This window comes from Pleurodeles waltl, chromosome 1_2 (genome assembly GCF_031143425.1).
Source record: "Pleurodeles waltl isolate 20211129_DDA chromosome 1_2, aPleWal1.hap1.20221129, whole genome shotgun sequence".
In the NCBI taxonomy this organism is placed as follows: domain Eukaryota; kingdom Metazoa; phylum Chordata; class Amphibia; order Caudata; family Salamandridae; genus Pleurodeles; species Pleurodeles waltl.
The window spans coordinates 1204943263-1204957894 of NC_090437.1; positions in this window are offsets into that span (position 1 = coordinate 1204943263).

The window sequence follows — 14632 nt, forward strand, 5'->3', positions numbered from 1 at the left end:
TTGGGAAACCCACCCTGGAAAAGATTCCCAGGAGGGCTTTTGCCACTGCAGGAGCTGTAGTGGTCCTTAGAGGAATTGCTTCAGGATATCTTGTGGCATGGTCCACAACCACCAAGATAAACCTATTGCCTGAAGCAGTAGGAGGGTCAAGGGGGCCGAGTATGTCAACCCCTACCCTTTCAAAGGGCAGCCCAACCACAGGTAGTGGAATAAGGGGGGCCTTTGGAGTGTCACCAGTCTTGCCACTGGCTTGGCAGGTCACACAAGACTTGCAAAAATCTTTAGTGTCCTCTGACATCCTAGGCCAGTGAAACAGGGGGACAAGCCTTTCCCATGTTTTGATCTGGCCCAAATGCCCAGCCAAAGGAATGTCATGTGCCAGAGTTAGGAGGAACTCTCTGTACTGCAGGGGAATGACCAATCTCCTGGCTGCTCCAGGTTTTGGGTCCCTTGCCTCTGTGTACAAGAGGTTGTCCTCCCAGTAAACTCTATGTGAGTCACAGACATCCCCATTTTGCTGTTTGACAGCTTGCTGTCTGAGACCCTCTAATGTGGGACAGGTTTGCTGTGCCACACTCAGCTCTTCCCTGGCAGGCCCCCCTCCACCCAAAAGCTCAGCAGTGTCTGCTGCCAGCTCATCTGGTGAAGGTTCTGCACAGGATGGAAATTCTTCTTCCTCAGAAGGAAAATCATTGGTAGAGGGAGGGATAGTGGGTAGTGATTTACCCTTGCTACCCCTAGCTTTAGGGAGCACTTGGTCCATTGTTCCAGGATCCAAGTTACCCTGTCCTTTTTGCTTTTTGGCCTGAGCCCTTGTCAAAGCAAAAATATGCCAAGGAATGCCCAGCATTGCTGCATGAGCCTCCAACTCCACTTCTGCCCAAGCTGATGTCTCTAAATCGTTCCCTAGTAGACAGTCTACAGGTAAATCTGAGGCAACCACAACTTTCTTTGGACCATTAACCCCCCCCCCCCCCAGTTGAGATTCACAACAGCCATGAGGGCTAAGAGTGTTGTTATGAGCGTCTGTCACTTGGTACTGCTGACCAAGTAGGTGTTGTTCAGGGTGCACCAGTTTCTCTATCACCATGGTAACACTGGCACCTGTGTCCCTGTAGGCCTGAACCTCAACACCATTTATTAGGGGAAGTTGCTTGTACTTATCCATATTAAGGGGACAAGCAACCAAGGTGGCCAAATCAATGGCACCTTCAGAGACTAACACAGCCTCTGTGGTCTCCCTAACAAGACCAACCCCAACTAAATTACCAAAAGTGAGCCCAGCTACTCCCTTGGATTGGCTATTAGTAGGTTTGCTCCCACCACCACTGCTATTACTAGGGGCACTAGAATTTGCAGTAGGGGTTGTGGTAGTGGGAGGTTTGGTGTTTTTCTTTGGATAACTGGCATCAGTTGTCCAATGGCCTTTGACTTTACACAAATAACACCAAGGCTTTTTAACTTGGTTATTGGAAGAGGATTTGGACCCACCACCCCCACCAGAGGATTTTTGTGGGCCTGATGAAGACTCAGTTTTACTTTTGTCCCCACCCTTGTCAGAAGACTTACCATCCTTCTTCTTGCCATCCTTGTCACCCCCTGTATGAACTTTTCTGTTCACTCTTGTTCTGACCCATTTGTCTGCCTTCTTTCCCAATTCTTGGGGAAAGGTCAGGTCTGAGTCCACTAGATATTGGTGTAACAAATCAGACACACAGTTATTCAGAATATGCTCTCTCAGAATAAGATTATACAGGCTTTCATAGTCAGAAGCTTTACTGCCATGTAACCACCCATCCAAGGCCTTCACTGAATAGTCAACAAAGTCTATCCAGTCTTGTGAGGACTCTTTTCTGGTGTCTCTGAACTTAATCCTGTATTGTTCAGTGGTTAAGCCAAATCCATCCAAGAGTGCATCCTTCAAAACTGCAAAATTGTTAGCATCACTTTCTCTAACAGTAAGGAGCCTATCCCTACCATTTCAATTGAAAGATAGCCACAATATAGCAGCCCACTGCCTTTGAGGGACCCCCTCTACCATACAGGCCCTGTCAAGTGCAGCAAACCACTTGTTGATGTCGTCCCCCTCCTTGTAAGGGGGGACTATCTTGTGCAGATTCCTGGAATCATGCTCTCTAACAGGATTACTATCAGGAATACTGCTGCTGCCACCATGGGGTCCAAACCCCAATCTCTGTCTCTCCTTCTCCAGGTCTAGGGATTCCCTATCTAAGGCCAGCTGTTGCTGTGTAAGCTTCAGTCTGGTCTCTTCAACCCTCAACTTTTTTGCGGTTTTGCAGGCGTCCTGAGCAGTCAGCGGTCGATCCTTTGGCAGAAGGTGAAGAGGGAGATGCAGAGGAACTCTGGTGAGCTCTTGCATTCGTTATCTGAGGAATTCCCCAAAGCAGAGACCCTAAATAGCCAGAAAAGGAGGTTTGGCTACCAAGGAAGGAGGATTGTCTACCAAGATAGGTAAGAGCCTATCAGAGGGAGCCTCTGACGTCACCTGCTGGCACTGGCCACTCAGAGCAGTCCAGTGTGCCACAGACACCTCTGTTTCCAAGATGGCAGAGGTCTGGGACACACTGGAGGTGCAGGTCAGTGAAGTGGTCACTCCCCTTTCCTTTGTCCAGTTACGCGCCAGAGCAGGGCTGGGGGACCCCTAAACCGGTGTAGACTGGCTTATGCAGAGATGGACACCATCTGTGCCCATCAAAGCATTTCCAGAGGCTGGGGGAGGCTACTCCTCCCCAGCCCTCACACCTATTTCCAAAGGGAGAGGGTGTTACACCCTATCTCAGAGGAAGTCCTTTGTTCTGCCTTCTTTGGCCAGGGCTGCCTGGACCCCAGGGGTGCAGAAACCTGTCTGAGGGGTTGGCAGCAGCTGCAGTGGAGACCCCGGAAAGGCAGTTTGGCAGTACCCGGGTTCTGTGCTAGAGACCCGGGGGATCATGGAATTGTCCTCCCAATGCCAGAATGGCATTTTCTTCCATGATCTTAGACATGTTACATGGCCATGTTCGGAGTTACCTATGTACAGTGCACGCATGTAATGGTGTCCCCGCACTCACAAAGTCCGGGGAATTTGCCCTGAACGATGTGGGGGCACCTTGGCTAGTGCCAGGGTGCCCACACACTAAGTAACTTTGCACCCAACCTTCACCAGGTGAAGGTTAGACATATAGGTGACTTATAAGTTACTTAAGTGCAGTGGTAAATGGCTGTGAAATAACGTGGACGTTATTTCACTCAGGCTGCACTGGCAGGCCTGTGTAAGAATTGTCAGATCTCCCTATGGGTGGCAAAAGATATGCTGCAGCCCATAGGGATCTCCTGGAACCCCAATACCCTGGGTACCTCAGTACCATATGCTAGGGAATTATATGGGTGTACCAGTATGCCAATGTGAATTGGTAAATTTAGTCACTAGCCTGGTATTGACAAATTTGGAAAGCAGAGAGAGATTAACCACTGAGGTTCTGGTTAGCAGAGCCTCAGTGAGACAGTTAGGCATCACACAGGGAACACATACAGGGCACATACTTATGAGCACTGGGCCCTGCCTGGCAGGGTCCCAGTGACACATGGACTAAAACAACATATATATAGTGAAATATGGGGGTAACATGCCAGGCAAGATGGTACTTTCCTACAGTATGCGTAAATCAGCACACAATCTGAGTTCATCTGGTGTTTTTTTTCAGCTACAACGATTGGAGAAACCTACTGAGAAGATTCAGTTGGTTTAATAATATCTTGCGAACACAAATCTTTCAATGTTCTCTTCAAATCCTTTCTTATACAAAGCGGTACATTCAGTACTTTTTGAATAACAGGGTGAGCATCAAATTTGATTCTAATATGATGTTCAAATCCTTTGACCAGACCGATTTTCTCTTGAAAAACATTTTCAAATTTCTTACAAATAACCACATCTTGAGAAATGGAGTTCACACTAACTATCTGTTCTTTAATATAATCATTACTTATGTCACAATTGCTTGATCTAATCGGGTTCTCAGAACCAGGGACTAAATATAAACCCATCTTGGCTAAGTCCTTCCATCTAACAATGTTTTTCCTTTTGACAGCAACATACACTTTAGAATTTGTACTTCTTCCCAAGCATTCTATATCAGCAAGAAAATACCCAATCATCTCAATTTCTTTCTCACCAAATGCCTTCGGATTGATGTCAGTAGGCATTAATTGAATATTACCTGTGTACATATCTAAAAATTTAGAATCTCTTAAAATGGTTAAGGGGGACCCTGAATCAGCCATAACTTGTATTGTAACATTATGAATTTTTGAATCCACCACAGGTCCTTTAATGCTGTCAGTATCTGTGACTGAATTGCATTGCCCAGTTAGGAGTACATTTTCCTTGGTTTCAAAATGATTATCATTCGACTCTACACTATTCACTTTGACATTAGTCTTATTCGTTTTACACACTACTTGAAAATGCCCAACTGTTTTACATAACATGCAACGCTTTGTTAGCGCTGGACAAGTAGGATTGTTAGCAATATGATTCTTTGATCCACATCTAAAATGTTGCATGACTTGTTTTTTCGCAAATTTCCTTCCTTTTTTATCATACATACTGATCGCACACAACATTTGTGTAGACTCTTCGATGTCTTTCTTATTGTTTAACATATTTAGAGGAACTTCTTCATTTAGCGCTTTGGAAGAAACCATGGAGCGTTCGATGCCTTTGGCTAATTCGATTACCTCTGCAAGTGTTGGTTTTCTACATGCTAATAATCTTTCCTGAATTTTGCGTGAATAACAATTCAAAACAAATTAGTCATGAATAGCCCTATCAATATTTGCCCCAAATTCACATGTAGCAGACAAAATTCTTAGTGCAGAAATGTACTCTTCAACACTTTCATCTGCATTCTGTTTCCTTTTTACAAATGTATGTCTTTCGAACAAAACACTGGGTTCCTCACAATAATATTTACTAAGCCTCTCAATAGCTTCTTCATGTTGATCGAATTCTGCAGCATTATCACCTGCTTGCCCCCTTATGGTAGTCACAACAGGTAAATTATCAATAACTCCTGGAGCAGCCTGTCCCAAACTACCATATAATAAAGCTAATTTTCTTGCTGAAGAAAATGTAGTTGCATCTATTGCGATCAAATAGTTCTGAAATAGTTTGAACCACTGTTTTCATTTAATTGGTGGTTTCCCAGGTCATTGCAGAAAAGGTGGAGGTTGAATAAATTGATGTTGAATGTTAGTGCTAAGTCAAGTAAACAGCAGCACTGTGCTGATGTTCACCCGGTCATGAGAGCTGCAAGCGGCCCCTGGGCTGTACTTTGAGTATTCATGGTCTTGTCACTCTCCCCTCTATTTACTTCCTTACATTTATTTCCTTCATTTCACCGCCTCTACATATACACACAAAACACACTCACTCACCTCTAAGCGCTTCATTTTATTTTACTTCCGCCTTATCAATATTTCGACCACTGTTCATATCCTTCTCACACATTTGCACTGAGTGATAGTCCCAATTGTAACATTGCTCTGTGTACTCTGCAGAGAGGCCAAGTAATGTGAACACCTTTTTGACCCAGTGATAGTCACTGTGAGAATGTCGCACTTCCTACTGACTCAACTCCAGAACTCTCAATCGTAGTCCATTATAAACATATGAATGTGACTCAGTTCAAAGTATTCACTATACAAGAGAAGTATGCTACAGAAAATACTACAGAAACATCCTATCCAAGAAATAACAAACCCTCTTTGGGAATGGAAGATTAAGTAAAGCATATGAGGTAGAAAAGGAAACCAAACCTTGACTTGGATTACCTTAATGTATTTGACACTCATTGTTCAAAAATCGAGCAATGTGTTTGTCTGTAATGTTAAAAACATGATTATAGGGCCAGATCGGGACTGATTTCAATGTTAACTAATAATTACTACTGGGCCTGAGACTCGGCGGAACCTGGCACAGTTAAAGTCCTAGCTATCATTATGACCAGGTCAAGGCTCGTGGGTGTCTGAAGAAGATAGTTGAATTCTGGACGGTACCATTTATCAAATTATTTTCATAACTGACGGGTCCATTTTCTGTTCTTGATGACAAGTGTGGCAATGTGCCCTAAAATATAGAGATCAGGGGGTTGTAATCTGTCACAAACTTGAAGTGATTCCCATACATGGTATATTGTTTGGAATTGTATATACCATGAACATAGCCCAAGGGCCCTGATTACATTACATGTGCACCAGATTACATTACAACATTACACAAGGTCATTTTTTTAAGGTATGGGGAGATTAACTGATTTTGAAACAATCGCAAGATGTTGAGCAGATGCTGGGACTTGAACCTGGTTCCACAGTTTCAAAGTCGGCAGTAGTCCACATCTACTGCCCACTGATGCCCCTAGACTTTGGTTAGAGCATCCCTTTACGTTGGTGAGTAACCACTCCCAGTTTCTGTTAGCACCCAACTTGCAAAGGCTCTTTTTCCAGTAGAATCACAATGCCAACCATAGGATCTGTTGGAGATTACCGGCTCATTTACCTTGTCTGGATTGACACACTTCATTGTTGAATCCCATAAGCTGCCATCTTTCGATGCTTGGATAGCTCTCTTGTGGCAGTCCGACCAGGACCACAGTGTCTTGCCTCTTGTTAGTTCAACTAGCAGGTTGGTAATGTAAGCAAGCTTTAAGATGTAACAGGACCACAGTGCCTTACCTCTTGTTAGTTCACTTAGCAGGTTGGTGATGTTAGAAAGCTTATAGATTAAACTTCTGCATTAAGTAGGCATTGCTAAAAAAGCTGCAGACTGCCATTGTATTTTGAGGTGGGTCAGATAATTTGTATTGTCAATCTTTCAAAAACAGGCCTGTAGCGTTCGCTGCAATAACCACACGGAGTCACTTGTGGTTATGGTTGAACGCTTCTTTATTTATTACTCTGGTCATGGCTACTTCTCCATGGGTTTCTCGCTTCAACCTCTGCGCCTCCGTGCGGTTTTATTTATAATCTAACCCACGTCACACTAGGGCTCCCTCATGTGGCCCGCGCCTGTGGGGTAACTCGGGGGAACATCCCCGCGTAACTGTGTGAGGTGGGCTGGCCCATGTACACAGGCCAACACTACACTCCTCCCCAACTGGGGAAGAACAACACAACATAATAACGGAACACAAGTGAAGTTTCGGACACAAGTACAGAATCAGAAAGTAAAGGATATATCCGTGTCAACTGGAATCGTTGTGCCAGACAGGCACCAGTCTGAGAACTGTGGATAAGGGGGCATCAGTCCGACAAGAAATCAGCATAGCGTCTTGAGGGATTGGGGTTTTGCCTTAGGTGGTATCGCCCCCCTCCATGCCTTTCAGCTGGCTGTCGGGTTTCTGTGTCGGTGCTTGCTGACATGGACTGCTGGGAGCTTGGTGCTTCTGGTTGGTTGGCCGCCTCGGGCATGGTTGAGTGGTGTCCGAGCCATCCGGATCTTCATGTGTGGCGTCGCTCCATCAGTTCCCTTCTGACCGGGCAGTCGGTGAGAGTTGGTTGAAGTGAGATATGTTTCAAGTCACAGCCTCTGACCCTCTCGTCGCTATCACCATGGTCTCTTTGACCGATGTCACCACCCACGGGTCAACCTCAAAAGGTAGAGGGAACTTTCCTCCGGGATGGCGATCCTTCACTAGGACGGCATCCCCCACGTGGATAGACACCAGGCGGGCTCGTCGCTTCTGCGACGCGTAGGCGTTGGTGTGTGACCTCCGCTGAGTTGAGTGGTTCTGAGGTTCCGGCTGTGCAGCCCACACAGGCTGGTGCGGTATGGTATCTATCACTGTCTGGCCAAAACACAGTTGGCTTGGGGAGGAAAGTGTATATGGAGCTCTCCACATTCTGCGCCTCGGCTATAGCGATCCGGATTACTTTGGTTAGGGTCTTCACGAACCGCTCCACTTCGCTGTTCGCCTGCGGCCATCCGGGCGTGATACGATGGTGCCGGGGGGTTCCGGCACCGTCCGTAGGAACTCTGCCCGCTCACGGCTGTTGAAGGGGGGTCTGTTGTCAGTGCGCACTTCACCGAAGAGTCGGTGCGTGGCCATTAGTTTTTCCATCTTAGGGATGACCGCCTCAGCTGATGTGGACTGTACCATCTCTACCTCGGGGTAGCGTGAGTAGTCGTCCACTACTAAAAGCATGTGGGACCCGTCGGGCAGGCTGCCAAAGTCTGCGCTGACCCTTTCCCATGAGGTGGTAGGGCTTTTCTCTGTGATGACTGGTGCTGGGGGATCAGGTGGTCCACTGGCCTGGCAGACTGCACACCCCTTGACTACTTCCTCCACCTGTTGGTCTAGGCCAGGGAACCAGACTTTGCTCCGCAGCCTGTTCTTTGAATTGATGATTCCCTGGTGGGCTCCATGGGCCAGGACCACCGCCCTGGACGTTAGGCAGGTGGGCAGCACTCTGCAGAAACCTGGTAGTAGGCATCCATCTTTGCTCACCGACAGTTTGTGTCTGACGTTGAACAGCGCCTGGAGCTTGGTCGGGGCGTCAGCAGTGCGGAGCGCCACCGGGTGTTGCAGCGGGCACCAGTCTCCCGATCTGGCCGCTTGTATGGCCATTTGCAGGCAGTCATCCTGGTCGGTGGCTTCCACCACCTCTGTGAGTGGTATGGACAATGGGCGGGCTCGCTCGACTATTAGCCTGACATACTCTTCTGTCTCTTGCGCCTCTTCTGCCTCCTGCAAGCTTGCTGGGTGGGCTTGCCGGGATAAGAAATCAGCCGGGTTCCCGGTGCCTGGTTGGTATTCTACACCGAAGTCATCCTCCTGTAGTTGGAGGATCCACTTTTCAATCCATGGCAGAGGCTTCGAGGAGGACCCCTTAAAAAGCGGCAGTAGTGGTTTGTGGTCTGTGATTACCATGAAGGCCTTTCCTTAGAGGTAGATGTGGAAGTGGCGGCACCCCCAGTGGATGGCGATAGCCTCTCGCTCTATTTGAGAGTATTGTTGTTCCGTCGGGGTGAGGGTCTGACTGGCAAATGCGATGGGAGCCCAGGCTCCGCAGGCCTGTTTCTGTGTCAAGACTGCCCCTAGGCCAGTGGGGCTGGCGTTGACCGCTAGTTTCGACTCTCACAGGGGATTGAAAAAGGCGAGGGTGGTTTCCGCCGACAGGGCTTTCTTCGTATCCTCGAAGGCTTTTTCATGCTCGGCTTCCCAGACCCAAGGGTGGTCGGCTCGGGTTAGCATTCGAAGGGGTCGTCAGATCTGATAGGTTCTTTATGAACCAGCCACAGTATGTGACCATCCCTAGGAAGCTTCGTACTCCAGATGCTGGCGAGGGTGCTGGGGCTTCCTGGATGTCTCGAACTTTGAGGGGATCTGGACAGATGCCTTGTTCAGAGAAATGATAGCCGAAGAAACTAATGTTTGTTTTAAGGAATTTACATTTCTCTTTGTGGAGTGTTAGGCTGCGCTCCTGCAGCCTTTCGAAAACTGCATGCACCCTTGCTAGGTGGTCTTCCAGAGTTGGGGCGTGAACTAGGATGTTGTCACTTACGTTCAGCACCCCGGTGAGCACTTCTAACACTTTCTTAATCGTGTGTTGGAACACCTCTGCTGCGTTGGAGATGCAAAAGTTTAAAGGGGTGTACCTCCAGAGACCTGTATGGGTGGAGAACGTGGTGATCGGTTGTGAGGCAGGGTGTAAAGTGATCTGGTGGTATCCTGACCGGAGGTCCATTTTGGAAAACCACTTGGACCCTGAGAGTTCTCCCATGATGTCGTCAATAGTTGGGGTTAGATGCTTTTCCCTTTGGATGGCCTGATTGGAGAGGCGCATATCCACGCAAATCCTCACGGCATCTGGTCATTTGGGTTTCTTGGCCACGACAATGGGAGAGACCCACGGGGTCGGTCCTGACACTCTTTCGATTATGCCGACCTGTTCTAACATGAGGAGCTCCTTTTCCACCTTGGGCCGTAGATGGAAAGCCACGCACCTATGCCGGAGAGCCACTGGAGCCATGGACTCATCTATATGGAGATTGAGGGGGGTAATTTTAGACATCCGATGCCCTCAAACAGTGGGCTGAACTCTTGTAGCAGGTCTTCCAGCCCGTTGGTATGAATGCTAATTGCAAAACATATTAGGTTGAGATTCTGAGCAGTGTTGCAGCTGAGTAAGAATCCTGTTCCCTCCCGTGAGACGTAGACCTTAGTTGTGATATTAGAGTCTTCGTGTGTGATGTCCATGGTTAACACGCCAGCTATGTCCAATGGGCGTCTGCTACCGAAGGCATGGACTTGTACTGAGGTGGACTTTAGCGGTGGTGGGTCTGTGAGGGTTTGATATACTCCCTCGCCATAAGGTTGATCGACGCTCTGGTGTCTATCAGGGCTGAGACTTGCTGATGGCCTAGCGCCACGTGATATGTGGGTAGTCTCCGGTTGCCAATGGAGTATATGACATGAACCACTTGTGGGTCATCGTCCATGTCGCTGTCTGAGGCAGTGGCGGGCGAGGCTGATATTGCTCGGACAGTCTTTTGTGTGGTGGGCGTCTTTGTTGCAGAGCGACAAACTTTGGCAAAGTGGTTGAGCTTGCCGCATGCGCTGCAAGTTTTTCCGCGTGCCGGACAGCCGGCTGGGTGAGGTAGCGGGTTGCCGCACCATTTGCAGACTTTGTCCCTGGGCTTTCCTCTCGGGCGTCAGTCTTGCTTTTCGGGGTGACCACTGTTACTGCGTTGATGGGTTCTGTCTTTATTTGGGCTCCTGGCACTTGTTCCATGTGTGCTGCTCTTGACTTGGGCAATTCTTGTGAGCAGCCTAGGGTGAGGTTATCTCTCATCCGCATGTTCGGTTCCTGCAGGATGCACTCCCGCAGTTTTGACGAGGAACAGCCTTGGATAAACTGCACTCTTATCTCATCTTCCTCATCCGGTAGTGTGCAGGTGCTGGCCAGCTCTCGTAGGCGTGCATAGAACACATCCACTGATTTGTCTGCAGTTTGGCGTGACTGACGCAGTAAAAACCGTTCGTAGTCCGGGATGGCGTACGGCTCGAAGTACGCCATAATGGCTTCTTTTAACGTGTGGTACGTGTGTGGCTTTGCCGCGTGCACAGACTTAGAGATCTTGTTGATGTCTGCCCCACCCAGATGGAGAAGCAAAGGCCTTTTCCGCTCATTTTTCACTCCAAGAGCCTCGAAATAGGTTTTGAGGCAACCAAACTTTCCACCTGGCGGCTTGGGTGGGTGGGGCACCTGTGACAGTGAAAGGCTCCAGTGCCGGGATGCCTACCATGGAGCTGATAACTGGTGTGCCAGTGGACGCAGGTGGATCAGCGCAGGATAGAACTGTTAGTGTGGAAGAGTCTTGGTTGCAGAGTTCTTGGGAGCCGCCAGCAGGAGGGGCAAACAGAGTCAGAGCTTGCAGGGAGGGTGGCAGATGGGCTGTGCTGTGGCCTGTGGACAGGACTGGCTGGATGCTGCTGCAATTACTGGCACCAACGTGAGGAGGGGTGAGTCCTTAGGCACTGCAGGCCAGGCGGCTTGAAGAAACAGGCCCTGAACACAGGCGCACACTGGCCGTGGAAGGGGCTGATTACCTTGTGAGCCGGAGCAAGAGGCCGTGTCCCAGGTGCCTCGCTGGAGCAGCGCACGTGGCTGCCTGCGCAGCCTCGGGCCGGAGTCGGGAGGGCAGGCCTTGGGGACGGACCGTTGCGAGGAGGTGGGAGATGGGCGCCTGCCCGGCCCAGGCCAGAAACGTGCACGGGAGCACATGTGGCATGGACTGTGCCTTGACAGGTGCTGGACAGTAGGTGCGGAGGGTGAGGGACCAGACCCAATTCAGGGGATGCAGCGGGCATCGTCTACCTTTGTTGCCAATTGTAGCGTTCGCTGCAATAACCACACAGACTCACTTGTGGTTATGGGTGAACGCTTCTTTATTTATTACTCTGGTCACGGCTACTTCTCTGGGGGTATCTAGCTACAACCTTCACGCCTCCGCGCAGTTTCATTTATACACTAGCCCACGTCACACTCGGGCTCCCTCATATGGCCCGCAAATGTGGGGTAACTCGGGGGAACATCCACGCGTAACGGTGAGGTGGGCTGGCCCATGTACACAGGCCAACACTACAAGGCCCTTTGATTGAGGAGACAAACCCAAAGAACTGGAGTTCTCCCTCAGAAACTCACTTTTCCGTCAGTGTATAGTTCTAAGCATCTTTGGAGGATGGCTTTTTTTTTTAAAGCCAAATAGCTTTATTTTAGCTTTCGCATTCCTAGAAAATGCTCGACTACAATGAAAGTCAATTGGGAAATTAATTTCCACCAGCATCTTTTTCTAAATCTCCCCCGTTTCTGTTCCCAAATGTTGTTAAAAATGAGTCTGATCAGTGACACTCACGAAAAGCCAGGCCAAGTGGCTTTGTCAACATCTGTATTGTTTACCACACACCAGTGTTATGTTATTAGTAGTAATAATAATAATCGTGCTTTGGGCAGTTCGTCTCGGGGTGAGGGGGGCACAAATGGATTAACACTCTAGGGCAGTGTTTCCCAAAGTGTGCGCCGTGGCTCCCTGGTGCGCCATCAGAACTCACCAGGGGCGCCGCACACTTCTAGGGAACACTGAAATGCTTTAATTTTCAGACTACCGTAGGGCCTCATTCTAAAAAATACATCACATTTAGAATGGAGCTTTACAGGAGTATGAAAACGAAAGAATCACAGTGGAAATAAATCGCACTTGTTAGGGTTTTGCATTGTTATGTTGTAAGTTGTAAAACCCATCAAGTTTGACTTGTTTCCACTGAGAGTCTCTCGGTACAACTAACAAAGCTGCATGGTAGTATGGCAGAGAAAGACTTGCAGTGGAAATAAACCAAAGTTGATGGATTTTACAATAGACATGGTGACATTGCAAAAACCTAACAAGTTTGATTTATCTGCACTGCAATTCTTTCTGTTTCATACTACTGTACGGCTCCATTCTAAAGACAAGTTACGTTTAGAATGGAGCCCAACAGTCGTATGAAAAAGAAAGAATCACAGTGGAAATAAATCAAACTTGTTAGGGTTTTGCAGTGTTACATAGTAAATTGTAAAACCATCAAGTTAGATTTTTTTCCACTCAGTGTTTAATTATTTATAAATAAACACATACCTGAAAGCTATCCTCTGAAACACGTGGCTGCTGCAGCTAAATATGCATGCACAGAACATTGAGGCAGCAGTAATCCTAAACCAATTTTGGGCCTCTTCAATCCATTTACAGCCTCTCCCTGCCCCTTCAGTTCACTCTTGCATCTTTCTCCTAATGTGGAGCTTTTCCGTCCTTCTCTTCCTTCATCTTTCCCATATATGCCTTTGCTCACAGTAAATGTCTGATGCAGAAAACTAAGGCCCATATTTATGAAACGTTTGTGCCACATTTGCGTCATTTTTTATGCAAAAGCAGCGCAAACTTACAAAATATAATAATATTTTGTAAGTTTGCGCTGCTTTTGCGCCACAAAATAATGCAAACGTGGCACAAACTTTTCATAAATACGGGCTTAAGTGCCAGTCCTTAAAAATAAGTGCTGTGCCCCCCCACTGGAAACCGAGTGCTTAATTTGTAGATAAAAATGTGATGGAGCTCAAAGCTCTCTTTTGAAACAAGCGGATGCTGCATTTAAATGTGCGAGCCTTCTCTGGCCTCTTTAATCCATTTACAGCCACTGCCTACTCCTTCAGCTCACTCATGCAGCTTTCTACTTTCTCCCTTTGTGATGCTTTTTAGCTTTTCTCTTCCTCCACGTTTCCCATATGTATCTTTTGCTCTTAGTAAATGTCTGATGCAGAAAACCGGAAACCACCTGCTCAAATTAAGCCCTGCGGAAAGCGCTGGCTCAAATTAAGCACTGTTAGCACTGCGATTCTTTCTCTTTCATACTACCATACGGCTCCATTCTAAAGATGTTATGTTTGGAATAGAGCCGTACGGTAGTATGAAAAAGAAAGAATCACAGTGCAAAATTCAAATTTATTAGGGTTTTGTAATGCGCATTTGCAGCCCTGAGTAACCCATGTGGGAATGCCATGTGGGGATGTTATGGAAGCCACAGCTGTCAGCATCTGGAGTGGTTTGGACCAGCACATGACGTCTTGCCTAATAAATAAAGAGCATGTCCATTTAGGCAGGGTCAGGCCCAATCAGGACAATAATAGAGTGTTACTTCTGTCCGTGTTCTGCAGCTACTCAAGAAAAGAGGGTAATCATGAAATTACTAAAATGTCAACATTTAAGAGGAAAGCGGGAGATTAAAAAAAAAAAAATCTGGAGAATGTATTTCTCCCCTTGAGGCCTGAATCAGGACTGTTGTCATATATGGGACTTCCAAGTGTGGTGCTGGAGGATCTGAGATCAAAAATGCTAATGTGCTTTTTTTTTTTTTTTTAACTTGCCAGGAACAAGGAGAAAGCGTTATGGCAGGCAGAAAGAGCGTAACAAAAATGTTGTGCACTGGCCTGCAGCAGCATATTACTGGCAGTGCATACTCCAAGTCACTAAAGACAAATCCCTATCACAGAAGCCCTTTATCAGCTTCAGCCCAATTATTTTTTAGGAAGAAAAATG